This window comes from Cnephaeus nilssonii (genome assembly GCF_951640355.1).
Source record: "Cnephaeus nilssonii genome assembly, chromosome: 17".
Taxonomy (NCBI): domain Eukaryota; kingdom Metazoa; phylum Chordata; class Mammalia; order Chiroptera; family Vespertilionidae; genus Cnephaeus; species Cnephaeus nilssonii.
In genome coordinates this window covers 60,149,843-60,166,578 of record NC_137088.1, presented here as the reverse complement: position 1 = coordinate 60,166,578, position 16,736 = coordinate 60,149,843, and positions in this window count along the sequence as shown.

Here is a 16,736-nt window from a genome sequence, read left to right as displayed (position 1 = left end):
GTCTGTTGTTTTGAGCAATGAGATTTTCATTTTAACACGGGTGTCATACCGGCTTTTTAAAGGCACAGTAAAACATTACTTGGAACCCTAGCCTAACTAACATTTTTATTTCATAGTGTTCTCAATACTTTCATACTGTTTGATAGCTCTAGGAAAATGAGTTTTTCAGTGTTTCACCAAAACCTTTTCCCGAAAACGCCAACTCCTTTTGGCGGGAAAAATAAATGCAAACAGTGTCACACTCGCTTCTCAGCTGTTTGAACAAGATTTCCCAGTGACAATATTGTGCTGTTCAGATATTCAGTCTATTGGAATATGTATTCCTATTGTGTGAAGCACATTTCTAAATATTTCCCTAGTCTGGAGTCGTAAGTTCTGAGTGCTACACACCAAATTGTCCAGTGATTGAAGCTCATTCATTGTGAATAGCCAACATTACTACACTGTGACCGTAACCCTGTCCCTAACCCTCTAACCCAAACCCTAAACCTAGCCCACACCTGAGCCTGAACGCTACCTAGCCCAAAACCTTATCCTAACCCTAACCATGAACAGAGCCCCAATTCTCTAACCCTAATACCGGAACTAATCTCGATGACGTCATCACTCCCAGCTGGTCCCCTGGCCAAATCATTATCACCTGGGATCAATTAAGCCTGCCCACGTGGCCCCTCCCCCTTGGTGACATCATCACATCCGGTTTAATGGCCTAACAAGGCTTCTTTCAAAATCGCCAACTCATTGTCCCGGAATAATAAATGTAACCAGTATCCAACTCGGTTCTATGTTCTTTGAACAGGATTTCCTTGTCAGGAAACATTGTGTTACAGATATTAAGGCCCTTTATTCACGTATTCGTAGTGTTTGAAACACTTTCTTAGATATTAACCTAGGTTTTCATTTTGAATTGCCCGAGTTGGAGTATCTCTCTTCCAGTGTCTCAAGCTCCTTCATTGTGAATTCCAATTTGCTGAAACAGAGTTTTTTACAAATATACCAGTACTTTAAACATTATTACCACTTGAAAGTCTACCCTACTTTTCACAGCGCTTTAAATACAAATTCTCAGTATTTCAAAATTCAGTAGAGATGTTCGTGTTCTAAAACGTATTCCAAGAGTTCTAGAGACACTCTGAGATATCCCCCTGTTCTGTTGTATTGAGCTCTGAGAGTATTCATTTTAACAGGGGTGTCATACCGGCTTTTTAAAGGTACTTTAAAACACTACTTGGAACCCTAGCCTAACTAACATTTTGATTTCATAGTGTTCTCAATACTTTCATACTATTCTATAGTTCTAGGAAAATGAATTTTTCAGTGTTTCACCAACTCCTTTTCCCGAAAACGCCAATTCCTTTAGATGGGAAAAATAAATGTAAACAGTGTCACACTCGGTTCTCAGCGGTTTGAGCAAGAGTTCCCAGTGACAAAATTGTGCTGTTCAGATATTCAGTCTATTGGAATATGTATTCCTAGTGTGTGAAGCACATTTCTAAATATTTCCCTAGTCTGGAGTTGTAAATTCTCAGTGCTTGTCCCAATTTCTCCTTCAGGGATGTAAGCACAGGTGACCAAGGGTGCCTCAGCCTGTCTCTAAACTGACATGTACGACCCAAGGTACTTACTTAATATTGACCGAGCATAAATTACACAGGAGACAGACATGCAATGCTCGAATCACACACGGTTTATTTACCAGAGTCCTGGTGATTTCCAGACCTCGGCAGGCCACCCGGGGATCCGCGCCGACAGACACACACACTGGACGTTGGACGTTGCAGCTGCGGCTCAGAGTCTTGCTTGAGGCCTCACTTTCCGGCTCATTGTTTGGACTCATGGTCCACGGAGGAGCTTGGGCTGATGCAGAAAGGGGGGTGGAGAGTGACCGTCTGTGGAGGAGCAGAGCAGGCCTCTCTGATCTTCCTCTGGTGCTTCCTCTTTTTATGTGCCTAGATGGGCGTCTTCAGTGTTTGTCTTATCAGCGGGTGCCAGGAGCCTTGCATATCTGGTTTTACATATGGGGAACAGATCACTTTACTTTTTTTTCTACATACAGGCCACTCAGGGGTGTTTAATCAACCTGTTTTCATTACATTCAATACTTTTTAACATCATATTTTAATATCACACTGTAATTCCACATTTTGATACTTATTCTATATTATTCTTATCACTATTACTATAACATTCCACCCGGTGATTCCTGAAGGGTTTACCCTAAGGGAATCAATTATTTTTTATTTTATTGGGGATAAGGCATATAATGATTTTAGCAATCTTAACAAATAAACAAAAGAGGAAAATAATAGCTAATGCAAATAATATCTCCTTAATTAAAGTCCATGTAGCTTCAAATGAAGAGAGTCCATGCTGAATCCATGCGATGGGGTTGATGAAGTTCCAATCAGGAGTGCAGGGGACGGTCCTCCATAAGGATAGGAGAGTGTCCGCTGTCTTTCAATTACGGTGTAGTTTTTTCAAGTCTTCCAAGGTTGTGATGGTTTCGGCGTTTGGGATGTAGGCTAAGTGATGTAGTTGTTCAGCTTGTGACTTCAAGGTCTTCATAGTATCTTTTACAAGGGGTTCTAAAGAGCTAAGCTTGTTAAAAGATTCATTAAGAGTAGGAGGTGCAGTATAATGTTTTTCTTGCAAGCGTTGGTATAAGGGTAAAGAGGGTGAGAAGTATAGAGAGGTTTTGGTGTCAAAGAATGAATAATATATTTTATTATTAAAGGTGATGTTCATAGCATTAGTGATTAAGTGACAAGAATTAGGGAAGGAGTTGTTCACATTCTTCCTTATTGTGTGATCATATACAGAGATATTTGTAAAGCAGGCGACAAAGTTGTGTCTGCCTATATTATACATGAGTGGTCTTGGGTCATGTGGAAGAAGTGATACAGGAAATGTTTCTACAGATAGTGGTTGGAATGCAATGAAGATATTTGGAGTGAATTGTATTAGTGAAGATTTTAAGAAGAAATAAGGTTCCACATATAGCATGTCTCCATTAGGCATTGCATATTCATTATTGTTCATGTGTATTGGTATATTCAATGTAGGATATGCCACTAAGTTTTCTCCTCCTACTGCTGTGAGTATTGAAAGTTCACAGTCTGAGTAGGAGCATCCTATAGGTTTTGTAAAGTCAATTGCAGCTATTGCATCATTCCACAATGGGTTCAGTCCTTGTCCCCTGACAATGAGAGACAAAAGGTCTCGTTGGGCTTGTGTTAGGGAATTTTGTATAAGTTGACATTGTTGTCTAAATTGGTATTTTTGGAATCTTTGATTAATGTCCTCTATGTCTTGATGTAATGTGTGCATATAGTGATCCTGTTCCTTAACTATGTCTGATAAGAGCATAACTTGCTGATGGGTTTGTGCTGCCAGTTGATAGGCACTGTCAAATGATTTAGAGATGAGTTCTAATGTTTTAGTTTCAAATTCGGTTGTATGGTGGAAGTATTTATTTAAAGCATTAGTTAATTGATTAATTTTAACTGAATTTGCTATAGATACAGATGCTGCGATTGATGCCAATGCAAAGGAAGCTGCGTCTAGTTGTAAGAGTTTCCTTCCTGAATGTTGTCTAAATTTTTGAGGGAATGGTGCATTTCTGATTGGAATTGGGGGTTCTACATCTGCACAAGCTTTGACTAATGAGGAGGCTAGAAAATCATCTGGTGAGAAGTATATGGTAGTTCTCTGAATCTGTGGTTGGAAAATTAGTCTACCTGGGTTATTGATTTGTGTAATTACTGATTGGGCCTCAAGAAGTTTAGGTGCAGGTTTTGTAATGCCATAAGAATAGACAGGTGAGAAATGTAAGGTTCTTAAGCATGTCATAGAATTGTAGCAACCTCTTTGCATGGTTCTAATAGGTTATTATAACATTTATCAGCAATATTAGGTATATAGTAGAAATCAGTGAAGAGTAGAAGAGAATGATTAGTCATGGGTGAATGGTGGTGGAGGAATAATTTTTTCCATTCGCCGTCTAAGTAATGTAGCATATATGATTGAAAACCAGTAGTGAAGGATCCAGCTATACGTTTTGCTTTTGAGGGATTAATATAGGCTCCAAAGGTTGTAAACCAAGAAGTAGGTTTTAGTCCATAAGAAATATTATAATGTAAACTAATGAGTGGGTCATATCCTCTGCAAGCAAAATGTGAGTGATTTAGTGGTATAGGCGTAGGTCTTAATGTTGAGTTGGGATAAAGAACTGTATAGGTTGTTTGGTGTTGTTGGCCTGTGGTAAGATTTGAAAGAATGTTTGTAGAGGTGTAGCTAAATGTAAAATTTCTATAGCTTATAATGGGGAATGGTCCATATGAGTATGGGTGGTTTAAAAATGTAGGTTGTCGTGCTTGTTGATCATGTTTAGGAATAATTGCATAGGTGAGCATTTCTGTGACACTTGGGGAGCAATCTAATAGATATGATGTTGTAGAGGAATTAAACATGAATAAAGGAAAAAATTCTGTGTGTAGTTAGAGAAAAACATAGTTAAATTTGCTAAGGTATTAGCTTGTTCTAGTATGTATCTTTTAGACTGCAACCAATCCGTTATAGACATTGTCATTTTTTGTGGATAATATAGAGCAGTTATAGGAGGGCATAATTGATGGGTTAATTTTACCAATGGCTATGGTATTAGAACAAATGTGGGTTGAATTCATGACAAATTGTTCTCCTTGTGGGATTTCTGTAAAGGTATGTGTAATTATATCTGGGTAGTAAAGGGTGGTATAATTTATATTCCAGAATCCTAGAAATTGCTGTGATCTTAGTTTGTAAGAATTTGGATATAGCATATTGGGGGTTAGTCTTTGTAATAGATTTAGAACAGATTTGGCCAATTTCTTGTTGGGGTCAACACAATATATAGCTGGTTCTAGTTTGGTATAAAAATGAGTAAAGTTTGTCCCAGTGGTATTAATATGAAGGGAATTATTAGATATTGCTGCTGGAAAGCAAATTTGATATATGGTGCCAAACATAGGTGAATTCCAAAGTTTATGCATAGTTTCACCAGAGTCAAAATTGACAGGACTAATGAGGTCTATCATCATCTGAGGTATGTGTCTAAATGGCCAGTAGTTGTTATCATGAGCTAAATATTCTTCTGGTGTGATGGCATCAGTTAAAAAGGTTATCATCACAGGGCCATATTCAGACTTTGACATGTGACATTTAATGCCTACACAAAAGTTGCCAAATGTTGGAAAATTTGGAAAGCCTGTTAAATAATATTGATAATAAGTTATGTCATTTTCTTTTACAATGTGTGTCATGTTATAATATGGTGAGATAGGAAAGCCTTCCGGTAGGGTTGGGTTTGTGGTGGGTGGTGAAAAGAATGGTTGTCTGTTAAAATAGGTTGATATGGGTGTTTCTGTTGTGAGTGTAGGTATGGATGCCTCTGTTGTGTTCATCATCTCCTCATATTTATCATATTCATCATAATCCTCAAATTCATCTCCTAGTTCTCTTGTATACCAAAAATGCATGAGATGTTCTTGAAATGGAACTACATTAATTAGTGCTCTCTGAATGCATGAATTATTTTCTATATTTAAATATGGATCTACATTTTGAACTATGTTTATAAATTTGGAATTGAGAGTTATAAGGGTATCAGTAGTTATATGATAAGTTGTTGTGGGAGGATCTCTTGATTGGACATCTATAATGGAAACTGATCTCAGAGACAGAGAGTCCTGAAACCATTGTTGGGAAATGCATTCTTTCAATTGAGTGTGACCATATGTTCTCATAGAATTTTGTACATAATTCAATATTTTAAGTTGGCAAAAATCTGGGTGGTAATATGATGGACACATCTTGTATGTGGAGTAATATTGTAAAGAAGTATTGAAAGAAAAATCACCTATAGTTAGTGAAAAGATTGAGTTATTTGCTGTAAGTGTGACTGGGTGGTGGAAAACATAATGTTTGTTTGGTTTAGTTAGTTGTATGGATAATTTATGGGCTATAGCTGGTTTTATGGTATCTGGCTTGCCAGTATTAGTAGTAGTAATAGTAGTAGGAAAAGTAGTAATAGGTAAAGCAGTAGCAGGCACTTCAGGAGTAATATCAGCATTAGTAGAAGTACTAAAAGTAGTTGTAGTGCTAGAAGCACTAGAAATAACATCATTAACAAGAATATTAGTAAAGAGTAAAATCAATGTCCAGTGGAAAATTCCTCTGGGCCATCTAGTTCCATCATATGTTCCCATCTTTCTCTGTCTTCAAGTTCTCTCTGAGAGATTGCAGGGATATAGTTCCAAGGTGGTGTCAAATATTCTGCATTTAAGTCTCATATGCAAATTATATTGAATAATTCATTTGGGGTTGTTAATGGTGGAAGTGATCTTGGGTATCTGTAAGCAGAATAGATTGCTTGTTCTCCTATGGCAATATAGTCTCTGAGTAGAGCATGAAAACGTACAGCTGTTTCTCCTGGCAAATATTCTTGTGTACATTCTGTTCAATGTATGATATGAGTGGCAGGAGGAGTGTAAGAGTGATTATGGCTGAGATAAGACAATAAATAAATAATATAATGTTCATTTAAAATCTTGGTTGTGTGTTTTGGATTTTGGTTTGTTGTAGTTCTCCCTTATCATTTACTGTCCAGTAAAGTGAGGCTCCGCTATCAGCTATGATTTCCTGCAAGGACAAGGAGTTATCTTTAGAGTTTTTTGTTAAGATTTTGTAAGGAATTTTCCTATTTGTTCTAGGTGGAGGGATGAATTGGTATTCATTGATATTTTCAATGTGTGGAAGATATAGTTGTTCTAGGGGGGAGGGTCTGTTCTGTCTAGGTCTAGAATTCAATAAAAGGCATGCTTTATTTAAAAGAACTTGTAAAGATGGATATTTATTATCCATCAATAATGTTTGCATTTTATGTTTGAGGAGTCCATTGTGCCTTTCAATTGTTCCTGCTGCTGTTGGGTTGTATGATAAGTGAAAGTTCCAATCTATGTCATATTCTGCTGCCAACTTTTGTACAGATGTGGCAGTAAAGTGTGATCCTTGATCTATGATTTGTGGCGGGCCAAAATGCATCATCCAGGTATTTAGGGAGCGTAATGTTGTATTTGCATCTGGATGTGACGATGCTGTGGCAGCAAGGATTCCTGTATTTACATCCACTAATGTGCATGCATATTTTTGTGAATATGGTACTTTTAAAGGTCCAATAAAATCTATCTGTAAGAGTTGGTTGGGTATATATGGTTTATTCATTCTAGGTGGCTGAAGTGTGCGGAACGTGTGTGTTCCTTTGCAAACAGTGCATGCATTTATGGCTGATTTAATGTCTCTGATTGGGGCTTTTATGTTTCTTTTTAGAAACCAGTTTATAAGTGCTGATTGTCCTATGTGTCCTAATGTTTGATGTATTTGTGTGATAAATGGTATGGTCAATTTCATTTCTAATTCTGGAGGTTGTATTTTGTATTTTCCATCTTCCTTTTTTAATTTAATTGATGGAATTGGTGGCAAGGAGTAAGAATTGTTATCTTCCTTTTTTAATGCTAATGTTATTGCTAAAGATTTAGATTTGTCAGTGATAGTGAGGTTATTTCCTGGTGTTAGTCCTTTTGCTAGTTGATCTACTATTTTGTTGTATAGTGTTGTTTTAGAGCTGTCACTAGCATGTGCATTGACATGTGTTACATATATTTTTATCTTTTGTGATAAAATATATATCTCTTCCCAATATTCTCTAGACCATAAATCTTTGCCATTAATTTGCCAATTAGTTTGTTTCCATTTTCCTGACCATAATATAATGCCATTATATACTGCCCAAGAGTCTGTAAATATATATATTTTGTTTTTGTGTCCGCACTGCTTCCTGTATAGCCATATATGCGGCTATAAGTTCTGCATGTTGTGCAGAATTGGACTCACCAGACACAGTCAGAGCTTGTTGTGTCGCGGGAATGAAGGCTGCTGCCCTCCAGGTGTTGCGGTCACCGGATACGGGGGCTGATCCGTCTGTAAACCAGGCATTTTTAAAGACAGGGGTGTATTTTGGCCCCTGTACACCTATAGATGTCTCTATAGGTTCAAACTTGTTGGCACAGGTGTGTGGCTCCACCTCAAGTTTGTTTACCTCCTCGGTGAGGAGGGCTGGTTCTCCGGAGCCGCTGATACAACGCGTGTTTATGTACCACTTCCACGCGAGTACCTTTTCTTCAATTTGGTTACCTGCCAACTCTTCCGCTGACATATTTAACCATGCCTTAAGAGGCAGGGTGCTCCTGACTGTTATTGGCTGTTGTCCTGTCAGAGGTTCTGTGTGTAGCAGTGCTGCATATAAAGTCCAAATCAATTTCTCAAAATATGAGTATTTAAAATGAGAGTATGGAAATTTCTTGGACCAGAATCCTACTGGCATTAGCTTATGGTCATCTTTCCCTTTTTTATATAGTCCCCAATTACCATGTTCTGATATAAAAGCAATATCTAGAACTACCTTGTCACCTGGTTGTATATTTTGTAGTTGAGAAAAGAGATGGATGTAGTGTTTTAATTGTTGGAAAGCTTCTTTCTGTTCTTTATTCCATTGGAAGTTTACTGCTTTTCTAGCTACTTTGTATATAGGTTTTGCTATGTCTGACAGATATGGTATGTGTTGTTTCCAAAACATAAATAATCCCACAACTTGTTGTGCTTCCTTTTTTGATGTGGGGCTTTTAAGTGAGTCTAATTTATTGATGACCTTATTTGGTAATGTTCTTCCTGTAGAATCCCAATGTATTCTTTAATCTGTCTATTTCTGTACAGTATTTTACAGTGTATTGGATTTGCCTTAGTAATATTTCCTGTGATTCTTTCAATAGAAATCCTGTGTTTTCACAGGATTTTGTGGGTATATTATCTATGGCCATTAAAGAGATTTGGGATCCAGTGTATATTAAAAATGTTTTAGGTAAGATTAAATCATCTTGGGGTTTTATATTCAAAGTAATATATGGCCTCTTATCATTTTCCCTATAAAACTCGTCTGCTAGAGCAAGAGAGGTTAGTTTCTTCTTATGCCCCCTTGGTTGCCCTTCCATTGGGGGCGGGGGCCTTGGTAGTTTCCCTGTTGTCTGAATGGATTATTTCTGGGTTGTTGTTGAAATGGGTTATTCTTAGATTGGTAAGTGGGGAAGGGGTTTCTGGATTGGGTTTTATTGAATGAATTTCCAGATTGATTTTTTGTAAATGGGTTTTGTGGGGGTCCCCTTTTAAAGAAAGGGTTATTCACCTTCCAGTAAGGTTTTTGCTGTGCTAGGCATGGCTTTGGTTGTGTCCAATTTCTTCCCTTGTTCTGGAAATTATTATTATTTCTATACATATTCTGGGGTCCCCTTATTTCCTTCCTTATTTTATTTTATTTTATTATTTATTTATTTATTTATTTATTTTTTAAAGAGTAATTTTGTGTTCTCTCCTCCTTTGCTACAAAGGTGAATTTTTTATCTGTAATCATGTCCTGATGGAGGGTGATTTTTTCCTTAATCTCATTTGGGGTTCTTGACCCTGCTAATAAATTTTGCATTTGTATTTTATATCCCTCGGGTGCATTTTTAATTAGACAGCTTATGATGCCATCCACATTAGTGGCTTCCCAGGGATTATCTCCATGGTATATTCCATTAAGGATAGTTAATTTCCTCAATTGATGTTGGAGCTGGCCTATATTATTCCATGGTTTTGAAAATTGTGATGAGGAGAAATCTATATGGGGAAAAGACTTTTTCCAAGCCTTAGACACCCATATAGACGCCAGTGCCTGTCTTCCTTGCTGTTCTATGTCTTTTAGTAGTTGTTCTCTTAGTTTTGGGTGTTCTATTGCATCAATTACTTGTGATAATTCATCTGCACTGATCATAACGGTGTGGCCTCTCTTCTCATACAGATGTAGCAACCAATCAATGTCTGTCAGTTCTCCCTTTATTAATAGGCCTCTAAGTTAATTCATTTCTTGTGTGGTGAAGGAGGAAAATTCTACTGTCTCTCCTTCACCTTCTGTTCCTTCCTTCCTACAAACCTTTTTTCTTACTATGGCTGGCTTGCTAGAATATTGTCCTATCACCTTTTGTGCTAATCTTTTGCCTTTATCATTATCTTCCTGAAGATTATGAATTGTATGTAGAAGTATTGGGATCACCTCTTCAGGTGAAGCCCTTTGAATTACTGGTATTAATGTATCAGGGTTATTGATTACTTTCTCTCCCAATCTGGGAGTGTATCTGACCTTGCATTTCTCCCTGAGGCTGTCCTCTAGGGTGCACCATTTACTTTCGGCCGGTATGTTAGCTAGTCGTTCTTTATTCCTCCTTAGTTTCTGCTAGAAGCTTCTGAGTTATTCCATTTTAATCTTCCTTCCTATCTTGAAGGCAGTCCAGACAAATTATTATTTTAGGACCTGCTCTCCCAAAGGGATAGATGGCACAAGGGGAAGTTTCCCTCTGGACTTCAGTCAGGTATATATTGCAAAGAAAGAGATAATTGTGAGCCTTTCTTAAGAAATTCAGGATCCTGTTTTGTAATTTATGCTCTGCCATTCATTTATAAAATCTATATTTATATATATATTCCTCTTTCTTTCCGTAATTTGCAATGAGAGAATTATTCCTTCCAGCCACAATTCCTCCGTCCCGTTTATGCCACGGTTGTGCTGCCTACATAAGCTGTCGGTTGGTATAATCCGCCAACTTGGGTCCCTCCACCGATTTCTCAAGCCTAGTTTCCCCTTTCGCGTGTCCTTCCTCTTGGCTGCCTCCACAGCCCCTTGCTTGCATAAACGGTTGGCAGATATAACCCTTCTGCACGGCTCCGCTTGGGCAGAGAAACTGCTAGGACCCTCCGGCGTTTGCCTTTGGGAGTCAGCCTCTCCTGGGCGTGCCCTTACGGTGGACAACTTTTAGTTTGAAGCAAGCTCAAGGTTTTTCAGAAGTGACACCGATCGGTTCTCTATGCCTGATTACTTTCGGGTTTGGGTGGACGACATTATCTGCTCTTAGCAGGCCCAACACTTGACGTCAGATTTGGCTAGAAGCTTCCCCTTTTCTCTCTTATTCAAATTGATCTCCGCTGTGCCCGGAGCAATTTAGAAAAATTAATTTAGTAAATTTGGTTTCACTTACCCCCTTAATGTCCAATTTTAATTTAGCAACTGCCGACTACGCCAATTGTCCCAATTTATCCTTCAGGGACGTAAGCACAGGTGACCAAGGGTGCCTCAGCCAGTCTCTAAACTGACACGTACAACCCAAGGTACTTACTTAATATTGACCGAGCATAAATTACACAGGAGACAGACATGCAATGCAAGAATCACACATGGTTTATTTACCAGAGTCCTGGTGGTTTCCAGACCTCGGCAGGCCACCCGGGGATCCGCGCCGACAGACACACACACTGGACGTTGGACATTGCAGCTGCGGCTCGGCGTCTTGCTTGAGGCCTCAATTTCCGGCTCACTGTTTGGACTCACGGTCCATGGCAGAGCTTGGGCAGATGCAGAAAGGGGGGTGGAGAGTGACCGTCTGTGGAGGAGCAGAACAGGCCTCTCTAATCTTCCTCAGGTGCTTCCTCTTTTTATGTGCCTAGATGGGCGTCTTCAGTGTGTCTTATCAGCGGGTCGCAGGAGCCTTGCATATCTGGTTTTACATATAAAGAACAGATCACTTTACTTTTTTTTTTTCTACATACAGGCCACTCAGGGGTGTTTAATCAACCTATTTACATTACATTCAATATTTTTAACATCATATTTTAATATCACACTGTAATTCCACATTTTGATACTTATTCTATATTATTCTTATCACTATTACTATAACAGTGCTACGCTCCAATTTGTCCAGTGGTTGAAGCTCATTCATTGTGAATACCCAACCTTACTGCACCGTGACCTTAACCCTGTCCCTAACCCTCTAACCCTAACGCTAAACCTAGCCCTAACCTGAGCCTGAACACTACCTAGCCCGAACCCTTATCCTAACCCTAACCCTAGCCAGAACCCCAATTCTCTAACCTTAACACCAGAACTAACCTCGATGACGTCATCACCCCTAGCTGGGCCCCCTGCTAAATCATTATCTCCTGGGATCAATTAAACCTGCCCTCATGGCCCCTCCCCCTTGGTGACGTCATCACTTCCTGTTTAATGGCCTAACCAGGCCTGTTTCAAAACGCCAACTCATTGTCTCTTAATTACCAATGTAAATAGCATCCAACTCGGTTCTATGTTCTTTGAACAGGATTTGCTTGTCAGGAAACAATGTGTGACAGATATTAAGGCCCTTTATTCACGTATTTCTAGTGTTTGAAACACTTTCTTAGAGATTAACCTAGGGTTTCATTCTGAATTGCCCGAGTTGGAGTCTCTCTCTTCCAGAGTCTCAAGCTCTTTCATTGTGAATTCCAATTTGGTGAAACAGCGTTTTTTACAAATATACCAGTACTTTAACCATTATTAGCACTTGAAAGTCTACACTACTTTTCACAGCGCTTTGGATACAAATTCTCAGTATTTCAAAATTCAGTAGAGATGTTCGTTTTCTAAAACGTATTCCAAGAGTTCTAGAGACACTCTGAGACATCCCCCTGTTCTGTTGTTTTGAGCTCTGAGAGTTTTCATTTTAACACAGGTGTCATACCGGCTTTTTAAAGGTACTTTAAAACACTACTTGGAACCCTAGCCTAACTAACATTTTGATTTCATAGTGTTCTCAATACTTTCATACTATTCTATAGTTCTAGGAAAATGAATTTTTCAGTGTTTCACCAACTCCTTTTCCCGAAAACGCCAACTCCTTTTGACGGGAAAAATAAATGTAAACAGTGTCACACTCGGTTCTCAGCGGTTTGAACAAGATTTCCCAGTGACAAAATTGTGCTGTTCAGATATACAGTCTATTGGAATATGTATTCCAAGTGTGTGAAGCACATTTCTAAATATTTCCCTAGTCTGGAGTTGTAAATTCTCAGTGCTACACTCCAATTTGTCCAGTGGTTGAAGCTCATTCATTGTGAATACCCACCCTTACAGCACCGTGACCTTAACCCTGTCCCTAACACTCTAACCCTAACCCTAAACCTAGCCCTAACCTGAGCCTGAACCCTACCTAGCCCGAACCCTTATCCTATCCCTAACCCTGTCTAGACCCCAATTCTCTAACCCTAACACCAGAACTAACCTCGATGACATCATCACTCCCAGCTGGGCCCCAGGCTAAATCATTATCTCCTGGTATCAATTAAACCTGCCCTCGTGGCCCCTCCCCCTTGGTGACGTCATCACTTCCTGTTTAATGGCCTAACCAGGCCTCTTTCAAAAAGGCCAACTCATTGTCTCTTATTTATAAATGTAAACAGCTTCCAACTCGGTTCTATATTCTTTGAACACGATTTGCTTGTCAGGAAACAATGTGTGACAGATATTAAGGCCCTTTATTCACGTATTTCTAGTGTTTGAAACACTGTCTTAGTTATTAACCTAGGTTTTCATTGTGAATTGCCCAAGTTGGAGTCTCTCTCTTCCAGTGTCTCAAGCTCCTTCATTGTGAGTTCCAATTTGCTGAAACAGCGTTTTTTACAAATATACCAGTACTTTAACCATTATTACCACTTGATAGTCTACCCTACTTTTCACAGCGCTTTGGATACAAATTCTCAGTATTTCAAAATTCAGTAGAGATGTTCGTTTTCTAAAACGTATTCCAAGAGTTCTAGAGACACTCTGAGACATCCCCCTGTTCTGTTGTTTTGAGCTCTGAGAGTTTTCATTTTAACACGGGTGTCATACCGGCTTTTTAAAGGTACTTTAAAACACTACTTGGAACCCTAGCCTAACTAACATTTTGATTTCATAGTGTTCTCAATACTTTCATACTATTCTATAGTTCTAGGAAAATGAATTTTTCAGTGTTTCACCAACTGCTTTTCCCGAAAACGCCAACTCCTTTTGACGGGAAAAATAAATGTAAACAGTGTCACACTCGGTTCTCAGCGGTTTGAACAAGATTTCCCAGTGACAAAATTGTGCTGTTCAGATATTCAGTCTATTGGAATATGTATTCCTATTGTGTGAAGCACATTTCTAAATATTTCCCTAGTCTGGAGTTGTAAATTCTCAGTGCTACACTCCAATTTGTCCAGTGGTTGAAGCTCATTCATTGTGAATACCCAACCTTACAGCACTGTGACCGAAACCCTTTCCCTAACCATCTAACCCTAAGCCTAAACCTAGCCCTATCCTGAGCCTGAACCCTATCTAGCCCAAACCCTTATCTTATCCCTAACCCTAACCAGAACCCCAATTCTCTAACCCTAACACCAGAACTAACCTCAATGACGGCTTCACTCCCAGCAGGGCCCCAGGCTAAATCATTATCTCCTGGTATCAATTAAACCTGCCCTCTTGGCCCCACCCCTTGGTGACAACACCATTTCCTGTTTAATGGCCTAACCTGGCCTCTTTCAAAAACGCCAACTCATTGTCTCTTAATTATAAATGTAAACAGCATCCAACTCGGGTCTATCTTCTTTGAACAGGATTTGCTTGTCAGGAAACAATGTGTGACAGATATTAAGGCCCTTTTTTCACGTATTTCTAGTGTTTGAAACACTTTCTTAGATATTAACCTAGGTTAAACTGAATCCTGGGTCTGGGCAAGGCCGTGTGCCCCTGGATCCGGGTGAGGCTGGGTCTCGGGTCCGGGTGAAGCCGTGGGCCCCTGCATCCAGGTGAGCCTGGGTCCCAGGTCCGCGTGAGGCCGTGGGCCCCTGGATCCGGGTGAGGTCACGCGACCCTGGGTCTGGGAGAGGCCACGCGCCCCTGGGTCCGGGTGAGGCCACATGCCCCTGGGTCCGGGGGAAGCTAGATCCCGGGTCCGGGCGAGGCCGTGTGCCCCTGGATCCGGGTGAGGCTGGGTCCCAGGGCCAGGAGAGGCCACGCACCCCTGGGTCCGGGTGAGCCCATGTGCCCCTGGGTCCAGGAAAAGCTGAATCCTGGGTCTGGGCGAGGCCGTGTGCCCCTGGATCCGAGTGAGGCTGGGTCCCGGGTCCGGGTGAAGCCGTGGGCCCCTGCATCCGGGTGAGCCTGGGTCCCAGGTCCGCGTGAGGCCGTGGGCCCCTGGATCCGGGTGAGGTCACGCGACCCTGGGTCTGGGAGAGGCCACGCGCCCCTGGGTCCGGGTGAGGCCACGTGCCCCTGGGTCCGGGGGAAGCTAGATCCCGGGTCCGGGCGAGGCCGTGTGCCCCTGGATCCGGGTGAGGCTGAGTCCCGGGCCGGGGAGAAGCCACGCGTCCCTGGGTCCGGGTCAGGCCATGCGCCCCTGGGTCCGGGTGAAGCTGAATCCTGGGTCTGGGCGAGGCCGTGTGCACCTGGATCCGGGTGAGACTGGGTCCCGGGTCCGGGTGAGGCCGTGGGCCCCTGGATCCGGGTGAAGCCGTGCCCCTGGGTCCGGCCGAGACCAAACCAGAGGGAGTCGGACCTGCATTACCACAATTTCTCCACCATCCAGAGCTGAGGGGTCAGTGCCGATATGTACTCATAAGGAACTGGTGGACATTGATATTGGGTCTCAAAAGAACTATTGGTCCAGAAAGAAACTCACTACAGGCTGATTCATTTGCCTGTCAGCATAACTATTATTGCTCGTCTCACATTCAATTCTTATAAGTATATCTCTAGTGACACATGATTTCGCTCATCTAGGGGAAATGATGAACAACATAGACTGATGAACAAGAAAAGAACCAGAAACAAGGAGGCATCGATCGGACTATCGGGCCTCAGAGGGAGGATAGGGGAGGGTGGGGGGAGGGGGGAGAGATCAACCAAAGGTCTTGTGTGCATGCATATGAGCCTAACCAATGGTTAAGTTCAACAGGGGGTTGGGGCATCCATGGGGAGGGGTGTGGGATGGGAATGGGGGGATGAGGACAAATATGTGACACCTTAATCAATAAAGAATTAAAAAAAAAGAAAGCAGTATTAATTCAGAGCAAATACTAATGAGTATCACAGAATTGTGTGAGAACAAGTGGAAAACCATCAAAATGTAAGTGTCTAATCTAGAAGGGATGTTGCACACTGCAGAAATCCTTGAAATAGAGGTAGTTCACATGAAACCAGTGTTTAAAACCACCAGAAGTCACAAAAAAGAAAGTTTTCAACTGTAAAACAGTTGAAAGACAAGTATATATAGCTTCTCAAGTTCAGAGAAGAGTGTATAATGTTGTTTGTAGTTGTGGAGAAGTCCCACAAGTAGAGCAGAAGGCCCATTATACGACACAGATAGAAATTAGCAGTAATTGAGAGCAAATACTAATGAATATCATAGAATTGTGTGAGAACAGTGGAAAACCATCAAAATGTAAGTGTCTAGTTCATAAAGGATGTTGTACACTGCAGAAATCCTTGAAATAGAGTTAGTTCACATGAAACCAGTGTTTGAAAACAACAGAATTCAATGAAAAGTAGTATTCTACTGTAAAACAGTTGAAAGACAAGTTTATATAGCTACTCAGGTTCAGAGAAGAGTGTATAAAGTTGTTTCTACAAGTGGTGAAGTCCCACAAGTAGAGCAGAAGTCCATTATACGAAACAGCTAGAAAGCAGTAGTAATTCAGAGCAAATACTAATGAATATCATAGAATTGTGTGAGAACAAGTGGAAAAGCATAAAATGCAAGTGTCTAGTCTAGAAAGGA